The sequence below is a fragment of the Stegodyphus dumicola genome, chromosome X2, assembly GCF_044657685.1.
Source record: "Stegodyphus dumicola isolate Sdum_Otavi_A_Nest chromosome X2, ASM4465768v1".
NCBI classification, from domain to species: Eukaryota; Metazoa; Arthropoda; class Arachnida; order Araneae; family Eresidae; genus Stegodyphus; species Stegodyphus dumicola.
Genome location: NC_140781.1, coordinates 145,017,733 through 145,038,490, shown reverse-complemented (window position 1 = coordinate 145,038,490; position 20,758 = coordinate 145,017,733). Strand labels below are relative to the sequence as shown.

At 35.9% G+C, this 20,758-nt stretch overlaps 1 protein-coding gene and 1 long non-coding RNA gene across 5 annotated transcripts in view; one reads left to right on the top strand and one right to left on the bottom strand.

Annotated features, from left to right (window-relative positions):
• Eip74EF (Ecdysone-induced protein E74) overlaps positions 1-20,758 on the top strand; it is a 560,026-nt gene that overhangs the window by 334,385 nt on the left and 204,883 nt on the right. The gene's annotated exons all lie outside the window — the stretch shown is intronic.
• Positions 1-20,758, bottom strand: part of LOC146992936 (uncharacterized) — a 75,609-nt gene that overhangs the window by 1,181 nt on the left and 53,670 nt on the right. The gene's annotated exons all lie outside the window — the stretch shown is intronic.

Sequence of the window (20,758 nt, the reverse complement as noted above, 5' to 3'; positions counted from 1 at the left end):
TATGATATTTACAACTTCATAGGTAACATAATATGACAAACCGGAAACTGGTTAGTTCCGCATAAAAGTTGCATTAACTAATCCATTGTTATTTCAAGTTCTTTTGCACAGTGATCGCTTGGAACACTGATGATACTACCATCTTGACTTTTCACAAATAAGAGGTTTCTCTGTCACCGAGTTTTGGCCTTAGGCCATGTAACACTGCCAGGTACTAACGAAGTCCTTTCACCCAGTCATTACGAATGCAAAGAATTAAGCCTTTACGTAACTTCCAGGTAAATTCATGTACCTGGCATGTAAGGTCTCAATGCTCTTTCTTTCCCCAGCAAGGGTTCTGATTTTAACTTTGTCGCAAATTTAGAGGTCGCCAGGACGTAGGCAGGGGAACATAGAGAAAAAAAAAATTCTGAAAACTGTTTGCACTCCCCTCCCCTCATGTAATGAGTGCACTAGCAAACATCTCTTCCCGAAAATATTTTCGAACTACGCCTTTGGAGGTTGCTGCCGCTATCACCACGTGTTTAGTTTGAGCGGCCTGAGAACAATAGGAATGAATCTGAATATTCTTGGCAGAAATGTGTATTTTTGTACGTATGTGAAATATATGTTTTGGTGTAAATTGAATGCTTTTGATTGGAGTGCAGTTTACAGCTTAATAACATATATTTTGCACTCGACTGAACTGTATTAAGCTCAAAACACATACTTAGCATAAAATACTGGCTGCAAAAATAACGCTTTTAGCTGGTCAGTATTATACACTGATGATTTAACGTAACAAATGGGTACCAAAACATCCCATTCTGAAATTTCGTACTATTATTATTTATCCGTGTTAATAGTTTTTTAAAAAATTTTTCTGTCTAGCGTTAACTTGTTTATTAGCTTATTCAAAAGGTCTGCTTAAATCATTCATTTTATATGTCGATTTTGTTTAACAGTGGTCAATCGACAAAAATCGCTGAACACTGTTACTTCGATCCGAGTTCAAATCTCAGCGAAAGAGCTGGCTGCATGGCGTTTTTGTTGTTTTCTCCATAATAACCGTGAATGCGAACAAGCTTATCTTTCAAAATCCTTTACGAAAGCATCCCTTCCGTTAAGCTGAGAGCCATCGAGTTTTTCGTGATAAGCTAAATAATTTAGTCTATTGTCTTGTGAATACGAGTTAGCTGAAATCAACAATTTTAAATAGGGAAACCTGTCATGAAACAATTAATTTATTGTATTCAAGAGATATTTTGAACGGACTGAAATTTTATTGCTACCATTTATTGTTATATAAATTCTACGCACCATCTTACGAGTTCAAAATTATACAAGTTAATTCTTCAAATAATCTGTAGTTTAGCACCGCTTTGAAATTTGTATATTATTGCTACACTTTTCATAAACTGTGCGAATGCATGAATAAAATTTAGTATTTTAAAATATATTAAACACTTTGTTGGCTGATGGCTTCATTTGTGAGATAAACCTGAATTTGAGAAACACTTTGCAGAAAGGGCTTGCATTATTATACGACAGCCTCAAGTGCGAGCTCGATGTGTCGAAAATGTTCTACAATAAATATTATTAAATGACTTAAATATCATATCTTGAAGTAAAATCGCATAAAAATGTTTTCTTTTAACGTAAAAGTTAAAATATTAGTGATAAATTATTATAGCGTGTTTTTTTTTTAATATAAGGCAGCGCTTATAAGACAGATATTGTTTTCAAAGCGGTATTTTAAGGGGAAATTTTCGACTTTTATTATACGATATATACCAAATCTAACTACTTTAAATGTTAATCTCTGGATTTGTGAAGACAGTCGGACGATTTATCACCCCCATCTTAGTTTATCAGCCTAACAGTTACACAGGCTGTGTTATAACAGAAAATGGGCGAGAATAACAGAAAAAAGAGTTTTAAGTAAAATTTAAAATATTAAAATATGAGATTTACAAGTCAAAGCTCGCCTGCAGGCTTTGGCTCAGGCCTTCAACTTATGGGAGCAATTACGGTTCGCAAAGCTAAAATCTATTTAAGTACTTATAAAGCTGAGAGAAATAGTAGCGAGACGGCCAGCGAATGCCACTAAAACCTCTCTTAAACTCAAGAACTCTGAGCTTAAATACATTAGGTAATTTGCATCTTGGTGAGAACCGATGGAAATAGAGATGACAGTTAAGACAAAAATAATACTCTAAAATTAAAAATAAGGGTAAATTAAACCAAATTATCACGATTGCGCTGATTTTTTCTGGTTTATTTTAAAAGCTAAATATAATGAATCAAATTACTTCTCGAAGAATTTCCTAACATTTGGCATACAGCAATCTATCCACTTCGTTGGAAATTAGTCTCATCATTAAATCAGTTCTTTTACATCAAAATCTGATTTTTATTACCTGCATACGGGTAACCGGGCACGGCCTTGGCTAGGGGTTATTCTCTGGAACGGCTGCAAACTATAAAAGGGGAAATGATGGATTGGCATGGAAAACCGTTAATGACCCAAATTTCTAAAATAATCGCCGAGGTACTAGTAGCAGATCTAATAAGGCACTCTTTCAGAGTTTAAAATATAATTGACTGTTTTGGAAAGATTGCCCTAAAAGTTGTAATGGACGATTAATTCAGTTTTGGAAGACTAAATTTGGGAAAATGCACTCAGAAAGGAATAAACAGAAGCTTTAGAATTAATGTATGCTTAAAAATATTCTTTTGCTACTAAATAAAGATTCACGTGTTTTAATATCTACTGCAAGCAAGTGTTCTACTGTCTAAAATCTTTCGATGCTCACAGTTCGTTTACCGAAGTTTTGATCGAATTTTATCCATCAATCTCGGTATCTAGAGGAATCGACGGCTAATAGGAATCAACTCATTTTCTTTAAAATGTTGTATGCATTGGGAAAAGAAAGGGAATTATTTGATATATATCTGTTGTTATGGATCCAAGGACCAAATAACTAGAAGAAATATAATTTCAATCGCACAAACATTTATCATTACGTATACTTCACTGCAAAGCAAGAATGTAATTTTTTGTTTGTTTGTTTGTTTATCAGTCATCCACCTTAACTAACAGATTTGTCGCCTGTGATCTATCTTCTGTTTCCCAAAATGAAATCTTGCATCTTAGGTCTTCATTTTGCGTAGAAATTCAGGAAAAACCTAAATAGGAAATTAAAATATATTCCAAAAGCTGACTGAGAAGCAATGGCGTAGCAAGCATAACTGGCGCCCGGGGCAAAATACCTTTGTGGCGCCCCCCCCCACAAAAAAACTTTCAGTAATATAATATATAGAATATATTCGTAATAAGAAAATAATAATAAAATGCTGAATCTGCTATAACATACCAAAAATATATTAAGAATAGTCACTACCTAACTACACTAGGCTTGGATTCGGAAATGCGTCTGTGTCGGCGGAAAAATCAAACATACGTTGGTCTAGAATTAGTTAAAAAGGTTTTATTTATTTTACATATTTATATATGTGTTTTTAAAAAGTACAGTTTTTAAACAATTAAAAGTTTAATATACATTATAGATAAATAGATACGTGGCGACGCCTACTACAACTCAACTCTGCCGGTCTGGTAACCCATAGCAACCAAAAACAAAATAATATTTATTCTATTCAATTGTTATAATTATTTAACGATCTGTCTAAAAAAATTTTACTTCCATAATTGGTGACCCGTATTTATTACGAATAGCAACCTTCAATGTTGCACGAATATGAGTTTATATGTCAAAATTTTGAGTAGCAGTAAGTTATCCATTGTGATGAGATGCAAGTGAGACATTTCAAGCGTGGTGCCGCATTCCGGTGAGTCAACATATTTCTGTCATAATTTCAGCGGATATATATGTATCGTCTGCTGCATTTGAGCCTCCAATTTCTCTGATTTCAAGTACCAAGAAACTGTGTCACTATATACATATTGATTATTTTTCTATACATATTATTTTTGTGCATATTTGATTGATCTAAAGTGGTTGGCAACGATGCTGCTTCACAATTGACAGAAGTGGTAGTTAAGCCACTGCCCTTTTGTCACCGAGACCCATCGTTATGGTTCATTCAATTGGATGCGCGTTGAGTCACATTACTGCCGACGAAACTCAATTTTATACAGCGATCGCCGCGTTAAGAGGTTATCACATATGGCTACAGTCCCTGCTAGACGGGACTTTTCTGAGAAACGAGATTCTGGTAGCACTGGTTTAAATGGGAGGATTCCTAGAAAAAAGAGCCTCGCTGGAAGCGAAGTTCCGCCTAGCTACGGAAAAATGTTGCGGCTACGCAGGATTTTTTTCAAACCTCACCGAACATGTCTCGGCTGGACCTCAGTCCCGGGTACAGACAACCAATCAGACGAAAGTTCTGCTTCTGAAGGATCACGTGATCCCAATTTGAGCGATAATCGATTACTGTTTGGCGTTCAAGGTCTTTGTAGTAAGTGAGAATGGTAATCTAGCTACGTGTGTTTCCTGTGCGGTTTTGAGAATCGTGCGGGTTTTGAGAATTGTCCCTTTCGACGTCAAGTCCCGCGTAGCCGAAACATAATATGATTGGGACCTTAGAATCAGAGGTACTGCAATCAGCTCGTGGAATAATTTTGAATCCACCGGCGACGGACAAATACAAATCTTAAAAAAAAATTATTTCTGTTTATGAAGAATCCCAGACAGTTAAAATCAAGCAGTTGTTGCACGATTTACGGTTGGGTGATATGAGGCCTTCTCAATTGCCGTCTAAAATGTCAGACTTAGCCCCCGGTAACCTAACGGATAATATTCTTAAAACATTATGGATGAATAGACTCCCATCTAACATGCAAACCGTTTTAGCGACCAGTAAAACCACTTAAAAATCTTCCCGAAATCGCTAATAAAATTTACGAGCTGGCCATTCCAGAGCAAATACACGCAGTGCAGTCTCCTGATCCAGGTATTGTGGCGTTACAGGGTCAAATTGGGGATTTGTCCAAACAGGTTGCTCAGTTAGTTACCATCCAAGCTGAATCCTTTCAGCGCAACCGCTCCACATCACCTGGTTGAAATACACATCGTAGCCCACTGAGGAAACGTTATGAAAGTCCTCCTACGGGTGAACTATTCGTGAACTATTCGAGGGAGACCCAATCCGCCTTGTCCCAGCGGGACCATATGATTAAAAATAAGTCAACCCTCCTCCAAACCACGCTGATAAAACATCACAGAAAACATAAAATAACCAACCAAAAATAAAGAAGGGTTAGTAGAAGAACTAAAGATAAGAAAATGACACAAAACACAAACAAACACTTACGCAATCAAACAATCACAGACAAAAACACTCACAGAGAGGCTGTTTCTGTCACATAATAAAACTCGCTTCAAACCATAAAACAACATAAATAACTAAGCACCTCAAAGGTTCATTGGGGAATTCCCAAAAGGAAAAGAACCTGCAGAAGGTCACACCAAGGTCGCACGTAATAAGGTGTTCTATAGTTAAAAATGCAATAGAAAATAATTATAATCTGACAGCAATATTAATTTTAACTTTGCCACTTAAAGCCCCGGTTAGAGCAGAACAAAATAACTACATCATCAAGTAAAATAAAATACAAGTACAATAAAATACAACTACTACAAGTAAAATAAAATCCTCGGCTCACAAATGATCATTGAATTGATAAAATTATCTTAAAAACATATAAAATAATTTAAAAGCCTATAATTCAATTAAAATATTTAGACTATGGTCTATGATGTTATGTTATTACAGAGTGACTAAACTGTATATATGTACTGTAAACATATGTTTAAATTTTTAAAAAAAACAGACAATACACCATACAATACATACACATGAATAATACATAAAGGAAAAAAAATTAGACAAAATAATTGAAATATTTAAAGACATAATTTAAACTAATACACCAAATGTCACTCTATTATTGTTTATATAAGACATTGCATTTCTAGAGAATCTTTTTAAAGTTTCAATACCTAATGGTTTATCACTAAAGCATTCGATTCTCAAATCCTTTAACAAAGGACAGTGATTGAGAAAATGCTCTGCGTTCCCAACTACATGACAAACGCCACATAAATCTGAATTTTGCAAACCAAACCTAGAGAGGTACTCGGGGAAACGGCCATGTCCAGTCAAGAACTGATTGAGATCTATATCGCTAATCGGCTTCATTTCGTTTTTAATTTTAATATGCTGCAATAAACCCGCGCACCTCTCAGACTCTTTCCATTGTAATGTCCAGATATTCAAATAAAAATTTTTCATATTTCTAATAGCATAGCTTTTCGAACCGGACGTCTCAAAGAATTCAACTCGTTCATCATAAATGGCTTGTTTTGCCAACACGTCGGCTCTTTCATTTCCGGTAAAATCAACATGGGCCTTTACCCAATGTAAATAAACATCCATGCGTTGTTTCAACAATTTTAACAAGCACTTAATTTCAAAAATTAGAACATTGGCTGTACGGGCCCAGGACAGAGACTGCAGCATAGACATACAATCAGAGTAAATATTTACAGTATTTACACAGCTCAAATTACTCTTAATCCATTGCAAAGCCTTAAGGAGCGCACAACATTCCGCTTGAAAAACAGAATTGTAACTATTCAACCTGTACATTTTATTTACAATTTCAACACCAAAAAAGTAAATCACGAAAGCTGCACCAAATTGACCGTCCTGTCCCGACCCGTCAGTGTATACGTCTATTTCTCCTATTACAGGAAGAACACAATCAAAGCAAAAGGTACAATACTCTGAGGGATGTACAAAATCTGTAGAAAATCTAGCAAACATATGTTTTGTAATTAAAACGTCATTGTAAAGTTTAAATTCCATTCTCTGAGTTTTAAATAAAAATTTCTCATAATAAATTTTATACATAATAGAAAGAGGCGACGTGCCGGCAAGAACACAGAGCACCTCAGTCGACACTGTGCGAAAGCATCTTGTGATTGCTAGGCACCAACTCCTTTGTATTGAGTCGAGTTTGCTCCTTAGTCTAATCAGTTCCCCCGCTCTGGAACCCCATGCACCGATTCCATAAAGTATCTTTGGAACTATAACACAATTTAATATATCCTTTAACACTTGAGCCTTGTAAGAGAGGGTATCACCGGAGAACGATCGCTTATAATACATTAATATATCGTCAGAACGTTGGTGAACTGTTCGAAAGTGTTCTGCAAAAGTAAGTTTAGAGTCTATAATAATGCCTAGGTATTTGATGGCGTCGGTAAACTTGACTCTCTGACCATGGTATCTAAATCGCGGTGGCCGCACCTTACTTCCGCCACGCGGGAACAAAATCGCAGAAGTCTTGGCTATATTAAAATCCAGTCCCTCACCGATCCTCCAATCTTCCAGCGGTTTCATAACTGTTTCAAACAAACGCTCAAGTTTTTCCAAAGAATCTCCCTTCATTAAGATTGCCAAGTCATCTGCGTAACTAATAAACTTTACATCATCGGGAAATTCTAAAATTAGAACTTTGTTCAATATAATGTTCCAAAGCAGGGGAGCACTGCAGGAGCCCTGCGGACACCCCATATGAATATCTAATTCAATCTGCGCATCTTCACTTTTGAAGGCGTTATAAATGATTTTTCGATTACTGAAATAACTCATATAACTTTGCACCAAATTTTTTGGGGCCTTTAGCCCGATCAAAGTTTGTAAGATTGAAGTCCAGTGTATAGAGTCAAAGGCCGAAGAAACGTCCAGAGACAGCAAAACCACATGTTGAGAATTTTTGTAGCGCTTAATGAATTCTAAGGTATCATAAAGAGCGTCCTCTGTTGAGCGTCCGGCAGAAAAACCATATTGCCGCTGACTAAGCAACTTCTGACTGTTTAAATAAAATCTCAGTCGCTCTATCAGTATCTTTTCATAAACTTTACCGAAGACACCGAGTAAGACAATTGGTCTATACTTATTATTTTGTTTGGGAATCAAAATGACACGTCCGAGTTTCCAATTTCTTGGGAATAAATGAAATTTTAAGCAGTGGTTAAAAAGTGAAGTAAAAACATCTAAAAAAGTATAAATTAAAGTCTGTACAAATATTGGATTAAAATGGTCAGGACCTGGAGCACTTCTGCGCCTCAATTGATCAGTAGCATTTTTAATCTCCACTTGAGTAATAGCAACATCACTTTCAGAGCATACTGCCAGGTCTTCATCATTAAGCATAAATCTCTCTGGCACACCTAATTTGAGAGCCTGTGTAACTGTCTGTCTGTTAAGTTCAACTAAATCATCAGTTTGTTGGGGATTACTTAAGGTACCAGTTCTTTTAATTTTTTTGGAAGCAGTCCTATAAAAGCCATCATAATAATGTATATTGTTAACGAAAAACTTCTTTTTAGTCTCAAACTTAGTCTTTCTTATCAGACGTTTATAGACGGCTAGTTCTTTTTTGTAAATAAATTTTCTTTCAGTTCTAATATTATCCATCAAACCTGGTACCTGTGAACTTTTCCTCATAGCTCGAATTCGTCGACGCATAAGGGCAAGTTGAGGAGTCCACCAAGATATTTCTGAACGTCCAGTCTGTCTGGCACGCAATTTCCTACTGGCATCCATAGATAATTCTTTGAAGAATTTAACAATACAGTTCTCTAAGTCATTAGAAGAGCAACATTTAAACAAATCAAATTTAAATCCTTGCATTTTAGGACCCAGTTTCTTACAATATCTCATAATTCGATGAACATCTTTTGTTAAAACTGCCCTAGGCGTGCAGTGAGTGTTAAAATCATAAGATAATCGGAGATATCGATGATCGCTTAAGCTTTCCTCTATTAATACCTCAAAAGCCTCAGGGCCAAAGGGCAAGCCTGGTGAGACGATTATCAAGTCTGTCCAGCCCTCACCAATACTAGATTTAAAAGTCGCAAGAGAACTAAAATCATTTAATAAAATCAAGTTGTTAGCTAATATAAAATCAAAAACCAATCGTCCACGGGCGTCAATGCTCTTAGCACCCCAACTTGGGTGCCTAGAATTGAAATCACCAGTAATGATAAATTTGTCATATTTTCGGATAATCATTTCGAGTTGTGAAAGATATCCCTCTATGTCCTCGGCAGCTGAGAAATACACAGTAATAATTCCCAATCTGCTCGATGACTCATAAATCGAGATTGCTGTGATGACATCAGACTCATAGTCACGTGTAAAATCGATATCAGGTCTGATAACAATGATTCCAGTTCTACCATCTTTATCATAAGCGTATCTCCAGTCAGGTCTCTGGTAGGCCAATTCATGGTGAACCGCATAGGGCTCCTGCATGCATATGATCTCAGGGTAAGAGCCTATTATCTCATTAAGCACCTGGAGTTGGGCCTGAGCCAACATACAATGATTTAAATTTATGCTTACAATTATCATGGCAAAATAAATTAATAAAAATCCCGCGAAAACATATGTATACAAACAAGTAATAAAATAATACAATAAAACTAATAAAACAGTATACAATAAAATTCATTAGCTAATATGCAAATCTCTATATACAGTTAAAACTCCAATTCAAAATTAAAATTTCTATATACAAGTAAAAACAGCTATATACAAAATGTAGTTACTCGCAACCGGGAGGGAATCAGAGCATTCAATCTTTCTAGAAAATCTTGAACAGGAACAGTGTTCAGACAAAATAAACAAAAATAAAAAAAATTACAATATTTAAGTCCCCATCGCAGTGCAACTGTTCAATAAAACAGAGATCAAATGTCAAGGTGATCTTTTAAAAATCTAACTTCTTCTTTATAAACCGGACAAGAGCGTGAAAAGGAATCGTGAGCACAATCATAGTTAGTACCGTATCTCTCGTTATACTCTAAACAATTACCGCAACCAAGATTGTCATTTTTACAGTCTTTTTTCTCATGATTAAGAGAGCAAGTTGAACAAAGTAATTCAAATTTGCAATTTTTTCTAGTATGCCCAAAACGTAGGCATTTAAAGCATCTCTTAGGGTTCAGGTAGAGACGCGCGGCGTAAGATTTCCAACCGAGTGCCAGTCTCTCTTCTTCGAGAACTGTGCTTTGGCAATTTGAGGAAATAACATAAATACGGTGAGTAACACCTTTCTCCTCTGCAGGAATTCGAAACAGCGCTCTGGCACATTCTCCAGAACAATGACATTCTTCTTTCAATTTCTTCATAATATCTCCATCCTCAACATGATCTCCCGCATTATATAAAATTATCTTAGGTTTAATAAATTTGTATTTTCTGGGCCTTACAATAGTTTCCAATTTCTCTTCTTTTCGGATAGCCTTCTCCAGAATAGCAACCTCGTACTTATCCTTTAATTTTACGATCACATCCCCGTTCTTTCGAGTAAACGAATTGACCACTCCAATACCCAATCTACCAGGATCCAGCTGATGGGTTATTTCATCGTAAATATCAATCTATTTATCAATTGGTCTAAGTAAAATTTCGTTATCTTTTCTTCTATCCCTTTTAATCTTTTTTTCTATATCTTTATTCTCTTTTTCTGCAATTACTCTTACTTTCTCCTCCCCCATCTTACACTCACCAGCTGCTCCATCAGCATTTCTTATTGAAATCAGGTCCTTAATCTCTCTAATCTCTTCTAAGACCTGGCTCATTCCTTCATCTCTCCTTCTGGAATTCTCAAAGTCAATTTCATTTGTAGAACATCTCTCTATCCATTTAGCAATAAATGTCAGGCCAGAAGACAAATCATGTATGATATTCTTGGCAATTCGTTTATTTCTCATAGTTTCAATAGTGTCGAAAAGGCCCTGAATTACTCCTAAAATATCGGACTTTCCAACATCTTGTTCAGGTTCTCTATAACTTTGACTAAGAATATCTTTTGTCGTTAATAGAGACATATTTTACACTTCTTAAATCTTGGTAAAGCACTACGATAAAGGGACTATATTATAAAATCAAAATTTCATGAATTCAATATCTTAAAACTGAATAAAAACTTTCTATAATACAAAACACTCAAACAGACAGGAAAATCCTACAGCAAAAATGATAATATAATTTTTAAAGCAAAAACTAGGGCAGAAAAACTTAGATTTTTGGTGCACCAAAATTGGTTTAACTCTTCCTCAACGGGAGAAAAGTCTTCAGTTGACGGAGCACCAAATTTTTTTTTTTTTTTTTAAATATAATTCAAATAACTTGCAATGAGACTTCTTAAAACAATTCCTCAATACTTCGAAACATCAAATGTTGGGCAGTTACTTCTAGTAATAAGATAATTCAAAAATTTTTTAATCACCTGGCAAAAGGTCTAAAATCACAAGTGCAAAACAGAAGATCCAAAAATATAAACACTTGGCAGCCACGCTAAGCCTATCTTCGAAACATGTAACTAAGAGTATCCAAAAGTTTTAAAATAGCAGCCAGAATTTAACATAAACTTGTACAAGCACAAAATCAAGCATTTAGATCAAAAGCACGGTAAAAAATACCATTTGCACGGACTTTTAATACTAAAGTGACTGAAAACAGCACTACCGTATGCAAATGAGCTTCTACGTGGACTTGAAATTTTAAACTTCTTCAAACCTTGTAGAAATCCAACATCATGCACAAAGCAGCACCTTTCCATAAACCGGAACTCGTAAGCAATCATGTAAGAGCACTTTCACCAAGTAAAAATCAAAACACACTGTAAAATAAGCAATTTAAGAATCACACTTCAAAACAACATGGCAGGCAACCTGCGCAGACCTCCTACGGGTATTTGTTTTTACCACCAAAACTTTGGAAACAAGGCAAACAGATGCCGCTCAACGTGTCGTTAAAACGACCAGGGAAACGAGAAAGGCCGTTGCTCGAAGTTGTGAACGACAGCGGCCGGAATTTTGCACGCCTTTGCGTCATCGAAAGGAATTCGGGCTTAAGGTTTCTTGTAGACACCAGGGCTGATGTTTCTGTCGTTCCACCACATTTTAGAGAACAAAAGCGCCTTACCAAGTTACAACTTTATGTAGCAAATGGAACTCCTATTCAAACTTTTGGTGAACGCCTGATATCTCTTGATTTAGGATTGCGCCGCAACTTCCAATGGCCATTCATTATTGCTACTGTTTCAAGTCCTATTATTGGCGCTGATGTTTTTCAAAAATTTTCTTTGCTCGTCGATCTTAAGAATCGCCGTTTGATAAATTACACAACCAGCTTAACACATCCGGGAGTAATTCGCAATAGTCAAGATTTGAGCATTAAACTGATTTCGGGTAACACCCCATGGCATCAACTTCTCAGAGAATTCCCTACAAACACGCGCCCAGTTATGGGTATTTCCGAACCCAAGCACAATGTACTACATTATATTGAAACTACCGGACCTCCAATTGCCGCTAAACCAAGACGCTTACTTCCGGACAAGCATAAAGCCGCCAAAGAGGAATTTCAATACATGATGAAACAGGGAATTTGGGGTCCTTCAAAAAGTTCATGGGCCAGTCCGCTCCATCTAGTTCGGAAACGAAATGGTAAGTGGCGATTATTGCTGGTTAAATGCAGCTACAATTCCTGATCGTTACCCAGTCCCGCACATTCAAGACTGTAATGCAAGTTTTAGAGGGAAACGCTATATTTACAACCCTTGATCTTGAGCGGGCGTATCATTAAGTGCCCGTTAACCCAGTTGATATTCCAAAAAGTGCGGTTATTACGCCTTTCGGACTATTTGAGTTTCCGATCATGACTTTCGGCTTATGCAATGCTGCTCAAACGTTCCAACGTTTATGAATCAGGTGTGAAACGGCCTCGAATTTTGGGTACCTTATTTTGATGACGTCTTACTCGCCTCCTCTTCAGAGCAAGAGGACCTATCACATTTGAGAACAGTTTTTGAACGTTTTCAAAGGTACGGTGTCGGTCTTAATCCTTCCAAATGCGTTTTTGGCCAACCAAGAGTATCCTTTCTTGGTCGTGAAATTTCCACTGACGGCGTTCGACCCCTTCCAGATAAAGTCCCCGCTATCCGCGATATGCCCGAACCATCTACAGTGAAAGACTTAAGGAGATTTCTTGCTATGCTCAACTTTTATCGACGTTTCTTACCTCATGCAGGAACCATACAAGCACCTCTAAATTCATTTTTGGTTGGAAGCAAGAAAAACGATAAACGTGTTATAAACTGGACCACAGAATCTCGCGAAGCGTTCCAAAAATGCAAAAATGATTTAATTTCGGCAACAAATTTGCAGTATCCTTCCGCATCGAAACCATTATCACTCTACGTTTATAAGGTATTTCTCCCGCTTTCCTAGCGTGCCTTCGTGGTGTAGTGGTTCTGCACGCTGGGCCGGCACTCCAGAGGTCCGCGGTTTGATTCCCGGCTAAGGCGGTCGCTAATTTTTCAATCTCTCTCTTGCTTCCAAATATCCTAATGTCTCTACAGTGGCGCCCGAACTAAAAGGGGTGTTGGATGAGGATTCTCCACACCCAGGATTTGGCGATTGGGTCCCCTAAAAACCACAATCGCCCTTTAAAAAGGGGAGTATATAAGGTATTTCTCCCGCTTCCCTAGCGTGCCTTCGTGGTGGAGTGGTTCTGCACGCTGGGCCGGTACTCCAGACGTCCGCTGTTCGATTCCCGGCGAAGGCGTTGCATATTTTTCATCTCTTCTGCTTCAAAAAAAAAAAAAAAAAAAAAAAAAAAAAAAAAAAAAAACCCTAATGTTTCTACACGTTGACGCATCAAAACTCTCACCAGCGCAAACCAGATACAGCACTTACGATCGCAAATTATTAGAAATTTATGAAGCTGTTAAATATTTTCGACTTATGCTATAGGGACGCGTTTTCATGATATTCACAGACCTCAAACCCTTAATCTACGCTTTTCAACAGCGTTCGGATAAAGCTTCTCCTCGTCAAATGAGACACATAGACTTCATAGCGCAATTTTCAACAGATATCCGTTATATTGAGGGTTCGCAGAATATTGTTGTAGACACTTTGTCTCGTATTGAAGAACTAGCCGTTCCTTCGCCAATAAACTTTGCTGCCCTTGCGGACGAACAACACCGGGATTCAGAACTACAAACCCTCTTGAAAAGCAAATCTTCCACCAATCTCAACTTGCAGCCTATGCAGCTGTCATCCGGAAAATCACTTTATTGTGATGTTCAGGATTTAAGATTTCGACCTTATGTTCCCTCCGGGTTTCGCCATGCCATTTTTAGTCAGTCACATCCTGGCATCAAGGCTTCGAGGAAACTGATACAGCAACGTTTCGTATGGCCTAGTATGCAAAAGGACATAGCCAACTGGATACGTTCGTGCTTGGAGTGCCAAAAATCGAAAATTGTCAGACACACCACCAGCCAACTTAAAAAATTTAATTTGCCCTTATCTCCCTTCAATCACGTGCACCTGGACTTGGTCGGGCACTTATATTTATTAATAATAATATAATACATGAAACACAATTAATTACTATGTATACATTTTTCTTACCTTGGATGAAGCAAATTTATCATTTACTTCATCAAAGTCGAGCCTTTCAAATTTTTCTCTTTCCACACATAAAATGCTAGATGACTTAGGGGATCTTTTCCCATCGTTGATTGTAAATATGTGAAAATTTATTTTAACTTGCTGAACGAAAATTCATAGCTAGCATTTGATAATGAAATAGTAAGTAGTATTTGAAGTGCGACTCTTAGATTTGGAAAAACATTTTCTCTATAGCTCTGTAGTGGAGTTTTAGGTTCCGTTTCTTTTCTACTACGGAGTAACGTCATGCAGTCACATTCACTGCTCAAAACAATTAGGGGATATTGTAGGTTCGGTATGAAATAACCATATAATCGATAACCTTTTTGAACAAAAGGAAATAGAAGAGATTATAAAGGAAAATTATAACGTTTACAAAGTTGGGAATATGCAAATTTAGTCTGTGACGTCAAAAACTATGCGTTTTAGATAAGGAGTAAGGAGCGACCTGCAGTATTCCTTTTGTAATAGGAGATTAAAAACAATTGACATGCGTTGAATGCTTCGTAGCAGTGAATATACGATGTCTCAGCAAGATTACTTAGTTGAATCGGTAGCCAGGAAGGCATTCAGTCGTTTACAGGAGAGTCGAACGCAATCCATTGCAGCGGAAGCGTTAGGATTTTCTCAAAATGTCATTTCCAGATTATTGAATCGGATTTTGGAAACTGGATATGTTTGAGAAATTCGGGACGAGGCCGTGTTATCGTTTTAAAATAAAAAGCGGAAGTTATACGTGCATTTCGTTTAAAAAAATACAAATATCTCTACTTTGGAGAAATAAAGTGGTCAGAAAGAACGTTTTGGTTGATGCAAACATTTTATTACACATTTTATCAGGCAAATCAAGAAAATAAATAATTAATTATATTACAATAGTTATTAATTTTAAATATATTTTCCAGAAACCGACCAAAATAAAAACTAAAATTTTCCGGAAAATCTTGTTTGGAGACCATTTGGCGCCTCTCTACGAGCGGCGCCCGGGGCATCATGCACCCCCTTGCCCCTCCCTCGCTACGCCACTGCTGAGAAGGTGATAGGGCAGTTCTTAAGTTCTTAGGTGGTTAATTGGTTAAATAAATTAATTAACATAAGAAAGCATTAAGAAGCATCTGTAAACACGTTATTAGGTGTGTAACATTAAAAGAAAGAAATTAATATAAAAGACAGGCAGCCTTTGAATATAATTTGCAGTGCGTATGTTACTATATTTTAAGAGCAGCGTTGTGAGAAACGTGAAAACGCTTTCGTTAAAATTATTACTATGAATTCTTCCGTTCCAGAATCAGCATTAGAAATAAAAAAATTCCGAGCTAATTTGCACTATCTTCTTTCTACTTACGAGTTTTATAACTTCTCGTTATAAGATGCGACTTTTTAGAGAAAGTAATATTTGGCACGCTCACATGGAATACTATAATGAAAGTTATCGCTTTGCTAAGGACTATTTGCTTGTCTATAATCTGCAGGACAGGACAAGACGTGTAGGGCATCAGGTATTTGCTAATAGTATGAAAGCAGGCATCCCCCTGTCGTTCTACGGTATTATGTGCAGCATCTCTTAACAGATTTGCCGGGCCTTGCTGGCTATTAAGTTCCCCCCCCCTTAATTTTGAGGGAAAACAACTCTCGGGGAGGACCTAGGATTCCCACCCCTCTATCCCTGACATAACCCTCTCGAGTGTCCGCACACACACTATACTCTTGCAAACATCTATATCTTCTCCGGGATTCGAGCCTGAGCCCTTCCGTAAGGCAGTCAGCATCACTAATCTCTATTCCGTCTCGGCGGCTGCCTATGCTATACAGAGACAAAACTCCTAGGCCCCTGCAAATTATCTCTGTCCAGAACAAGTTGGTTTCCTGCAGAGTTTCTGTGTTTGTGTGCATATAGACACACCAGCGGCCGAGCAATGAAAGCACTCATGAGCACTGGTAATTCGATTTGGCTTCGATTTCATACTAACGGGCTTCCTGCATGGACATTTTCGAGGTTTTTCTCATGTATAACGTAGATACGAGCCAATTTCCCGTTTGGTTTATTTGTTTTGATTATGGCAAAGCCTTCGAAGGCTATCTGCTTAAAGGGAGACATGCCTTTCTGCAGGACTTTCTCGTATACACGTAATGGAAACTAGCTCGTATACACGTAATGGAAACTAGCTCGTATACACGTTACAAATGGAGGAAACAACGAAAACGCAGTTGCAACCAGTCGTTCACCGGGGCTTGAGCCCCAAATCAAACTACTAGTCTTCAACGACTTTACCGCTCGTCTGCTGGTGGACCTCGAATTCCCTGTAGAAAGTCGTCCACGAAGGCACCCCTACCCGTAGGCAGATAGCCTTCGCATGCTTTGTTATAATCAAAACATACCTATGCTTATATAGTGAATCGTTCAATTCGTACCAGAGAGCAAAAGTGCAGAATTTAATTATAAATGGCTGAAATAAAGAATTCAGATTAAATTGTAATATTTCCTTTTAGACTGGATATATATCCCCCATTTCATTCTTGTAGATTTGATTATAATTATTTTTTATGTTGTATGCATTTAGTATTTCATTTTTACATGTAAAGCTGCTTTATTTACCAGTTTTAATCAAAATTCTGCATTTTTTAGTAATTATGGTTTTTAAGCAAAATAAAATTCTATACATCTGTTATAATATGAAAGTTAGTGGAAGTAATGGTAATAATAATAAAAAATCTGAAGCAAACAAATCTGTTTGTATTCACGGATAAATGCTATACCACGTAATAAATTGAAACATTGGATATATGTTTTTTGCTTTTCTGTATTTTGCTGTTACAATCAGTAATAATAATAATGATGAGCCACTACATTTTCAGGAGATAAACTATAGATTTTAAATTAACAGCAGATCACATTCATTTTGCATCATTTACGAAATACCTTTTCATCAACCGCAGTCACTAGTTTGATGAAGCCGGTTAATAAAAGTACGAATTTGAAAAGAAACTGATAATGCAAAAATGATATCTATTTTGTTTTCTTTATGATTAAGGTTAGTGCGAGTTAAGTAAAGCTAAAATATGTTCTGAATGTAAACCATAAGAACGTTTCCAAATATTTGTCGACAAATGATTTATGTGTAGGTACTAAACAGCTCACAAATGATAAAATTTAAAAATATGAACTGTAATATTATTCCGAAAATTGTTTTCATTTGCTTTTCCTTATTTATTTATTTTATTTGTCTTTCTCTCAATTGATGACAAAATTCAATCAGGTTTTAGCACAATAGCTCATCCATCATTCTAAAACAAACATGCCAGTTTCTATACTTTTCATTTTACTTTATACTTAAAATTACATTCAAAAAAAGAGAAAAACCCTCGCTTTTATAAAATTCCTTGTAAAAAAGACTTTTTTTTTCAGGGTATTAAAAGCATCATTTTGATAAATATACCTTTTTCTGTTCGTTGACCTGGAAAATTAAAAAAAATTTAACATTCAGAAACCTGGAATCGAGAATTTTTACTTTTATTAATCCTTTTTATTTTTCGAAAGCAGCAAATTGTTTAGCAAAAATATCACGCTCTGTTGAATACAAAAATTTAACGCTCAAAGCTAAAGTTTTTAAAGGTTAATATTTTTAGAAATGTTTCCCTTCGCAAAATAAATACACGATAAATGTTCAATAGTTCAATGAAATATACAACCTACGCCTATTAAAATGAAAAAATGAAATTAATAAAATTGTAATTCTAAACTTTTTGAACCGTATTTCTTTTTATATGCTGACTTTGAAAAATTGGAAGTTTTGCAGGAAAATGTAACCCTTAAGGTTAAGTTTGTAAAGGTTAATAATTTGAAAGATGATTCACTTCTCTCTATAAATAAGTACGGAATGTTCAAAAGTACAATGAAATTTTTGTTAGCGTAACCTAAGCATATTAAAAAGAAATATGATTGTATATAAATAAAGTTGCATGACTTACATAAAATATCCAGTTACAGATTTAAGCTCTGTACTAAAATATTGCATTAACATTTAAATGGGTAATCCGCAATATACGAATGATAATGATAAATTGATATAATTTTGCAGTTGGTATCTGCATATACGTTCAGAGTTATGTATTTTATATCCGCATATATGTAACTGCAAAATCACATGAACTGAAATATATATACGTATATATAGATTATATTATCTCATAAGATTATTGATTATATTATCTCCTAAGATTAAGTTTACTAGATTTATCTAAAAAGAGTGAATCCATAGTTAGTAAGTTTAATTCCGAAAATTGTTTTAAAGTAACTTGAATGTAAATTGTTAGAAATGTTTAACGAGGACTTGAATTAAATCATGAATAACAAAATTTCAATTGTAAAAAGAAATTAAATTAAAAGCAAGTAATTAAATTAGCAAGTAATCATTGCCATTGATCGTAAATTAGTTGACTTTTCAAGGAGAACAAACCAACTCCCGTTCAATTTACAATAATTAAGAAATCAATACGAAGGTGTTTCGTCCTTTACTCAAGTAATAATGCGATGCCAAACTGGCAATTTAAGTTAGGCAAAATATTTCCGTGAATTGAAGGTATCAAGAACCAATGCAGAGCACCAAAGAACTCATTCTGATTAAGCATTTTCGCTAATTCAATTTTGAGTGAAAAGCAATTTATGCAGTAATATATATAATAATAATAATAATAATAATAAAACTGTAATTTTCACTGCATAGTTCGAGTGATGCATAGCGAAGGTGAAACTTGTAGATAGACGTGGCTGAATTGAACCTAATTTTTATTGCTAAAGAAACGAACTGCAGTTAATATAATTTTGCAACTGATATTTGCAGCTGGTAAAATTGCGGAGCACTTTCTTAGAATTAATAAGTACTAGAATTGTTTCCATACAACCCAGACTTAGAATTTTTTCTAACAGTTCCTTTGTCTCCGAACGACAAAGAACGCTCGCAGTTATTCTTCTTTTATTTATTGTTGCTTTTATTTATTTAGTTTGTTATTCCATTTCATTATAGGTACTGTTTATATTCCTATATAATGGCTTCGGTGAACAATATTGCTATAAACAGACAGCAAAACTTGTTGATTTAGTGAAATTCCTATATAGGGTAGAAAGATGCATTCGAAAGTCAACAAAATAATGACTCCCGATATGTTTAGATTCTCTGATCTATTAACGCATGCAAGTAGTTTCGATAAGAAAACTAGCGGGCATTGAATTATGTATTGGCTTATCATATTTGTTGTTGGAAAACGTCCAGATCCCTAACTGATAAGCATATGTTATCATTGAAATATACATTTTACACTGGAAATGTTAACCAGACAGGAAATTCGAAAATGCACCATCACGTTGATGGAAAGCTTATCTCTTAGGATGCAAAATCATCGCTCATCATTTACAATAAAATCACAATTCAGTATGTAACAGTTTTGATTTAATATCGTTCTAGGATTACTGAACTCAGAATCTAGAACACTACACAGTAATTGTTCTATGTCATTGAAATCTCCGCCAGGGAGCAGAAGTTTAGTTTGTGCAATGACCCCGGTTGTTTGTATTAATTAGGTCATAAACATTATCACTCTGTTTTATGTCACTGTTAGAAGAAGAGCGCTTGAAAATTACGCATTTCAAAAATTATATAGTAATCTCAAAACTCTAGCTCTTATAAATTCCGTGGTTTTAAGTTTCATCTTGAACTTAATGACCAGTATTAGACTTTATTAAGCGAGTTAACGGCCGCTCAAAAGAAAGAATTCATGCAATAGAATTAATTAGAAGCTTATTTGAACTACAGCTTTTGGTTAAACAGTACAACATAAAACTTGAAGGTGCCTCTTATTTGCGATGAGTACTAATACGATGAGCCTACAGCATCACCAGTTCGCCATCAACATCGCCCAATTGCTCTGTCAATTGCACACCCTGGAAATCATCTGTCATTGAAACTACCGCTTACCCCTAATTATCTGTGATATACTTTCACAGTCACAGCCGATTAGCATTGCAGATTTGGTTTTAGTTTATTTAGTTTGGGCAAAGCACTCGAGGGCTATCTGCATAAGGGGGAAAATGCCTTCGTGGAGAACTTTCTAAGGGAAACTGCCTCGTATACCCATTACACATGTGGAAAATCACGAAAATGCCCCTGCAACCAACCCGTTTCCGGGACTTGAAACTCCAGGTCGAACTACCAGTA